Source organism: Mandrillus leucophaeus, unplaced genomic scaffold (assembly GCF_000951045.1).
Source record: "Mandrillus leucophaeus isolate KB7577 unplaced genomic scaffold, Mleu.le_1.0 Scaffold1034, whole genome shotgun sequence".
NCBI lineage: Eukaryota > Metazoa > Chordata > Mammalia > Primates > Cercopithecidae > Mandrillus > Mandrillus leucophaeus.
Window position 1 is genome coordinate 502,785 of NW_012098477.1, and position 8,202 is coordinate 510,986.

The following is an 8,202-nucleotide window of genomic DNA, read 5'->3' on the forward strand; positions in this document are numbered from 1 at the left end:
CAGAGAAATAGAAAGCTTTTTTTAGGAAAAGAGTTCAAACAGGCTCTAGAGAAATGACATTTTAGAGATATTTGCATAAATAAGAAGAAGCCAAGTGCTGATAGCCAAGACAATGGGATAAAGGACTTGAAAGGATTTTAGAAACCTTCACAACAACTCCTGCCATCAAAGATTCGGAGGCCTAGAAGTGGAAAATGGTTTCATAGACCAGACCCAGAACCCTGCTGCCCTGTATAGCCTCAAGAAACTGCTCTCTGAATCCCAGCTGCACTGTCTTCAGCATTGGCTCAAAGGGCCCCAGATACAGGCCCAGCTGCTGCTTCAGAGCATGAAAGCCATAAGCCTTGACAGCTTTCATGTGGTGTTAAGCCTTTGGGTGTACAGAGTGCAAGAGTTGAGGCTTGGGAGTCTCTGCCTAGGTTTTAGAGAATGTATGGAAAAGCCTGGGTGTCCAGGCAGAAATCTGCTGCAGGGAGCCCTCATGGAGAACCTTTACCAGAACAGTGCAGAGGGGAAATGTGGGGTTGAAACTCCCACATAAAGTTCCCCCTGGGCCACTGCCTAGTGGAGGTGTGAGAAGAGGGCCATCATCTTCCAAATCCAAGAATAGCAGATACACTGACAGCTCACGTCCTTCACCTGGAAAAGTCACAGGTGCTCAACTCCAGTTCATGAGAGCAGCAGTGAGGGCTGAACCTTGCAAAGACACAGGGACAAGGTTGTCCGAGGCCTCAGGAGCTCATCTTTTGCACCAGTTTGACCTGGATGTAAAACACAGAGTCAAGATTATTTTGGAGATTTAAGATTTAATGACTATACTGATGGGTTTTGAATATACATAGGGCCTGTAGCCCCTTTCTGTTTTCCAATTCCTCCCTTTTGGAATGGGAATATTTACCTAATGCTCATACTCCCATTATACCTTGGAAGTAACTAACTTATTTTTTTATTTTACAGGCTCATAGGTGGAAGAAACTTGCCTTGTGTAAAATGACACTTTGAACTTTTGACTTTTGAGGTAATGCTGAAATGAGTTAAGACTTTAAGGGGCTATTGGTAAAGCGATGTATTAGTCTATTCTCACACTGCTAATAAAGACGTACCCGAGACTGCGTAACTTATAAAGAAAAGAGGCTTAATTGACTCACAGTTCAGCATGACTTGGGAAGCCTCAGGAAGCTTACAATTATGATGGCAGAGGAAGTAGATATGTTCTTCTTCACATGCCAGCAGGAAGGAAAATGAGAACTGAGCAAAGTGGGAAGCCCCTTATAAAACCATCAGATCTTGTGAGAACTCATTCACTATCCCAAGAACAGTATGAGGGAACACAATCCCATGATTCAATTATTTCCACCTGGTCCCACCCTTGATCCATGGGGATTCTTACAATTCAGGATGAGATTTTTGGGTAGATACACAGCCAACCATATCAAGCAATAACTGTATTCTGAAATGTAAGGAGAACATGAGATTTGGGAGGGGCCAGGGGTCGTATGATATGGAGGGAGGGCCAGGGGTCATCTGGATATTTGTCCCTGGCCAAATCTCATGTTGGATTGTAATCCCCAATGTTGAAGGTGGGACTGGATAGGAAATAATTGGATCATGGGGGAGTGGATTTCTCATGAATGGTTTAGTACCATCTTCTTGGTGCTCTTATTGTGATAGTGAGTAAGTTCTCACAAGATCTCATTGTTTAAAAGTGTGTGGTTCCTTCTCTCTCTCTTTCTCTCTCTCTCTCTGTTTGTGTGTGTATGTGTGTGTGTGTGTGTCTCTTGCTCCTGCCACATGGGACACCTACTTCCCCTTTGTCTTCTTCCATGATTTTAAGTTTACTGAGGCCTCTCTAGAAGCAGATGTCTGTGTTATGCTTCCCATACAGTCTGTGGAACCATAAGCCAATTAATGTTCTTTTCTTTATAAAATACTGAGTGTCGGTTATTTCTTTATAGCAATGTGAGAACAGCCTAATACACTCAATATCACTAAACTTTATGGAAATGCAAATCAAAACTTCAATGAGATACTACCTCACATCATTAGAATGACTATTACCAAAATAAAAAACAAAAAACAAACAAACAAAACAAAAACAGAAAATAACAAATATTGGCAAAGATATAGAGAAATAGAACCATTTAGCATTGCTGGTAAGAATGTGATATGAGACACCTGTTGTAGAAAGCAGTATTAAAGTTCCTCAAAATTTAAAAATACAGTTACCATATGATACAGAAATACCACTTCTAATTATATAACCAAAAGAATTGAAAGTAGAATCCTGAAAAGACAAATGTGCATCCATGTTTATAGCAACATTATTCACAATAACTAAAACACTGAAGCAATAAAGTGTCCATTGGTGGAAGAATGGATAAACAAAATGTGTTATAGACATACGATGGAATATTATTCAGCCTCTAAAAGGAAGGAGTTCCTCTTAAAGGAATTCCTTTAAAAGGAAATTATTATTTCATTTCATTATTAAATTATTTTCTATTATTATTAAAATATTAATAACATGGATGAACCTTGAGAACATTAACACTTAGTAAAATCAGTGAGCCACAAAAAGGCAAATATTGTATAACTCCACGTATGTGAGGTACTTAGAGCTGTCAAAGTCACTGAAACAGAAGTAGAGTGGTGGTTCCCAGGAACCAGGGAAAGGGAGAAATGGAGTCATATGCTTTGGCTGTGTCTCCACCCAAATCTCATCTTGAATTGTAGTTCCCATAGTGTCCACATCCCATGGGCGGTGATTGAATCACAGTGGAGGTCACCATTATGCTGCTGTTCTCATGATAGTGAGTGAGTTCTCATGAAATCTGATGGTTTTATAAGGGGTTTTACCCCTTTTGCCTGACACTTCTTTTTTGCCTGCTACCATGTAAGATGTGCCTTTGCTCCTCCCTCACCTTCAGCCACGATTGTGTGGCCTCCCCAACCACATGGAATTGTGAATTCATTAAATCTCTTTTCCTTTATAAATTACCCAGTCTCAGGTATGTCTTTATTAGCAGTGTGAGAACAGACTAATACAGTAAATTGGTGCCAGTAGAGTGGGGTGTTGCTGTAAAGATACCCAAAAATGTGGAAGCAACTTTGAAACTGGGTAACAGGCAGAGGTTGGGACAGTTTGGAGGTCTCAGGAGAAAATAGAAAAATGTGGAAAAGTTTGGAACTTCCTAAAGACTTGTTGAATGGCTGTGACCAAAATGCTGATAGTGATATGGACAATAATATCCAGGCTGAAATGGTCTCAGATGGAGATGAAGAACTTCTTGCGAACTGCAGTAAAGGTCACTCTTGCTTTGCAAAGAGACTGATGGCATTTTTTCCTTGCTCAAGAGATCTGTGGAACTTTGAGTGTGAGAGATGATATAAGGTATCTGGCAGAAAAAAAAGATTCTTAGCAGCAAAACATTCAAGAGAAAGCAAAAGTTTGAAAAATTTGCAAAATGACAATGCAATAAAAATTAAGAAACCCTTTTCTGGGAAGCAATTCAAGCCTGTTGCAGAAATTTGCATGAGAAACAAGGAGCTAATGTTAATCACCAAGACAATGAGGAAAACGTCTCCAGGGCATGTCAGAAAGCTCCATGGGAGCCCCTTCAATCACAGGCCTAGAGGCCTAGGAGGAAAAATGATTTTGTGGACTGGACCCAGGACCCCTCTGCTATGTGGAGCCTAGGGATTTTGTGGCCCTGCATCCCAGATGCTCCAGCTATGGCTAAAAGAGGCCAAGGTACAGCTCCGACCATGGCTTCAGAGGGTGTAAGCCCCAAGCCTTGGCAGCTTCCACATGGTGTTGAGCCTGTAAGTGCACAGAAGTTAAGAATTGAGGCTTGGAAACCTCTGCCTAGATTTCAGAGGATGTGGAGAAACAAGTAAATGTCCAGGCAGAAGTTTGCTGCAGGTGTGGAGACCTCATGGGGAACCTCTGCTAGAGCAGTGTGAAAAAAGAAATGTGAGGTTGGAGCCCCCACACAGAATCCCCACTGGGGCACTGCATAGTGGATCTGTGAGATGAGGGCCACCATCCTCCAGACCCCAGAATGGTAGATCATCCAACAGCTTTTACCAGGTGCCTGGAAAAGCTGCAGACACTCAAGACCAGCCCATGAAAGCAGCCAGAAAGGGAGCTGCATCCTGGAAAGCCACAGGAGAGGAGCTGCCCAAATATATGGGAGTCCACCACTTGCATCACCACACTTTGGATGTGAGACATGAAGTCAAAGGAGATCATTTTGGAGCTTTATGGTTTAATGACTGCCCTATTGGATTTTGGACTTGTATGAGGCCTGTAGTCTCTTCATTTTAGCCAATTTCTCCAATTTGGAATGAGTGTATTTACCCCATGCCTGTACCCCAATTGTACCTTGGAAGTAACTAACTTGCTTTTGATTTTACATGCTCATAGGCAGAAGGGACTTTCCTTGACTCAGATGAGACTTTAGACTTGGAATGAGTGAAGACTTTGGGGGCTGTTGGGAAGGCATGATAGTGTTTTGAAATATGAGGATATGGGATTTTGGAGGGGCCAGTGGTGGAATGATATGATTTGGCTCTGTGTCCCTACCTAAATATCATCTTGAATTGTAGTGTCCATAATCCGCAAGTGTTGCAGGAGGCAAATGGGAGGCACAATGGGAGGTAATTAAATCATGGTAGAGGTTACCCCATGCTTCTGTTCTTGTGATAGAGAGTGAGTTCTCATGAAATCTGATGGTTTTATAAGGGATTTTTCCCCCTTCTGCTCAGCACTTCTCTCTTGCCTGCTGCCATGTAAGACACGCGTTTGCTCCTCCTTCACCTTAAGCCTTGATTGTGAGGCCTCCCCAGCCATGTGAAACTGTGAGTTCTTTGAACTTTTTTTCTTTTAAATTACCCAGTCTCGAGTATGTCTTTATTAGCAGCATGGGAACAGACTAATGCATGAAGAGTTATTGTTCAATGGATATAGAGATTCAGTTATACAAGATGAAAGGAGTTATGGAAACAAATGATGTTTGAAAGTTACACATTTGACAATGAGTTACTATCCAAAATGTATAGAAAACTCAAAGAACTCAATAACAAATAATAAAATAGTAATTTTTAAATGGACAGAAGACGGATAGACATTTCTCAAAAGAATACATAAAAATGTCCAACGAGTATATGAAAAAAATGCTAATTATCACTAATCATCAGGAAAATGCAAATCAAAATCACAATAAGATGTCATCTTATTATATTAGAATGGTTATTATTTAAAAAGTCAGAAACGACAAGTGCTGGCAAGGATACAGAAAACAGGAAACCCTTATACACTGAGGGTGGGAATGTAAATTAGTCTGTACAACCATTAGGGAAAATAGAAGAAAGATTCCTCAAAAAATCAAAAATAGAACTATAATGTGATACAGCAATCCCACTACTGAGCATGTAACCAAAGAAAATGAAGTTAGTATGTTGAAGAGATAGCTACACTACCATGTTTATTGTTGCCCTGTTCACAATAGCCAAGATATGAAATGAACTAAGTGTCCATCAGTGGATAAATGGATAAAGAAATGTGGCATATATACACAATGGAGTAGTATTCATCCATGCAAAAAATGAAATCCTGTTCTTTGCAGCAAAGCAGCTGAACCTGGAAGACATTATGTTAACTAAAATGAGCCAGGTACAGAAAGACAAATGCCATATAATCAGTTCTGGAATCTTAAAAAAATTGATCTCACAGAAGTGTAGAGTAGAGTAGTGGCTACCAGAGGCTTTGGAAGGTGAGCTTGAAGGGAAAATGGATGGAGGTTGGGCAAAGGGTACATAAATACAGTTAGATAGGAGGAATACATTTTAAAGATCTATTGTACAGCAAGGCAACTATAATAATGACAATTTACTGTATTCTTGAATAATGCAAAGAGAGAGAATGTTAAGTGTTAGCACAAAAAGGATAACTGTGAGACAATACAACTGTTCATTAACTAAAATTACTCATTACACATGTACATATAGTTCAAAACATCATGAACAAGACAAATGTCTGCAATTTCTCTGTCATATAAAAACATTTTAAAAATTTTTAAAATTTAAACAAAAAGAAGACATAGAAAAAGAACAAAATAAACCCAAGGTAAAATGAAATAAGATGATAATAACATGAAAATTTAATAAATAAATAAAAATTAAATAAACATATCTTAAAATAATTTAATAAAAATTACAACAAAAATAGGTCTTGAAAAGATTATTGACATATAACCTTTGGTAGGTATGATGAAAAGCAAATGGCAAAAGGACCACTTACAATAAAAATACTTCCCAAAAAGGACATAACTAAGAATACAAATAAAATTTTAAAAGTTGTCAGATAATAGCATGGAAAGCTTTAAATCAATAAATTTGAAAATGTAGATTAAATGTACAATTTATTTAAAATATAAATTTACACTATTGACCTGAGATAAATTAGGAAATAAACACACAAATAAGCCAAAACAAATAAAAATAATTGTTAAAACATACATTGCATACCCGCTCAAGAGAAAGGCATGAGAACAGATGCTTTTCCAGGCTAGTTTATCAAATCTTTTAAGAGAAAGATATGCAAATTATTTCAGGTCACACAAAAAGAATCTCCTCAACACAAATCATAAGGCCACTAGCCTCCAAAACCCTTATATTTTTACCAGATATAGGCAGTTAAAAATAAAAATTAAATACCTTTGTCACCTATAGATTGGAGCAAATATTCTAAATAGAATTTTAACTAAAGGAATCTATAGTTAAATTAAGCAAGTCCAAATGTGTTTAAGCTAGAAAGACAAGGGTGACTCAACATTTAAAAATATATTAACATAATTTACTATCTCAAAAATTAAAGAATAAAACACATGATTATCTCAAAGGATGAAGAAACTTAAAAATATTACAGACTCAACACATAATTGATTTTAATCATTTTTACCAAACAGAGGCTAGAAAGGAACTTTCTTTTCCTATGAGTAGCTGTCAGAAATCTAGGCCAAATATCAAACTTCATGACAAAACATTTTGAGCATTCCAACTAAAGTCAGAAAAAGACAAAAATAAATATACATGGATAAAAAAAGACAGTATAATTTTTTTCTACTCTTTTCTTCTGTTTGATTAAAAATGCAACTGCAAAAAGAAATAACTACAAAAATGTGTTAATAAATTTGTATAAAGATGTTATATGTATAACAATAATTGCGCAAAGAGAGATGAGGGAATGGAGTCATATTTCAGTAGTTTTTGTACACTAAGCAAATTAATAGGAATAGGAATAGGAAATAGATTATTGCAAAGTAACAAGTTAATTATAATCCTTGAAGCAACCACTAAGAAAATATTTAAATATTTAAATCTAGTAAAAATGTTACTTAAATTGTGAAACTAGAAAATATCTATTTAAATGTAAAAAAGGCAATAATGGAAGACTAGAGGAGTAAAAAGGCATGACATATGGAATAAAAAGGATAAAATGGTGAACATAAATCCTACCTGTTCAGTAACTACTTTAAAAAGAAATAAGTTAAATCATCCAATCAATAGGTAGAGATTGACAGAGTATATTTAAAAATATGATTCAACCGTATGTCTCTCTACAAGAGACAGACTACAGATTCAAAGGCATAAACAGGTTATAAGTAAAAGGATGGAATAAAATATGTCATGTAAACAGGCACCTAAAAAGATCTATGGCTACATATTGATATCAGACAAAATAGATTTCAAGGCCAAAATTGTTACAAGAGAAAAGAAGGATGCTTTATAGTTGTAAAAGTTCAATTCATCAGGAAGACTTAACACTTACAAATTAAATATGCACCTAAAGATAGAGCATCAAAATACATGAAACAAAAACTGACAGATTTGGGCTGAGCATGATGGCTCATGCCTGTAATCCCAGCACTTTGGGAGGCTAAGGCGGGCACATCAATTGAGGCCGGGAGTTCAAGACCAGTGTGGCCAACATGGCAAAACCCCATCTCTACCAAAAATACAAAAATTAACTGGGGGTGGTGTCATGCTCCTGTAATCTCAGCTACACAGGAGGCTGAGGAAGGAGAAGTACTTGGACTCAGGAGGCAGAGGCTGCAGTGAGCTGAGATTGCACCACTGCATGCCAGCCAAGGTGACAGAGATTCTGCTACCAAAAAAAAAAAAAAAAAAAAAAAAAAAAAA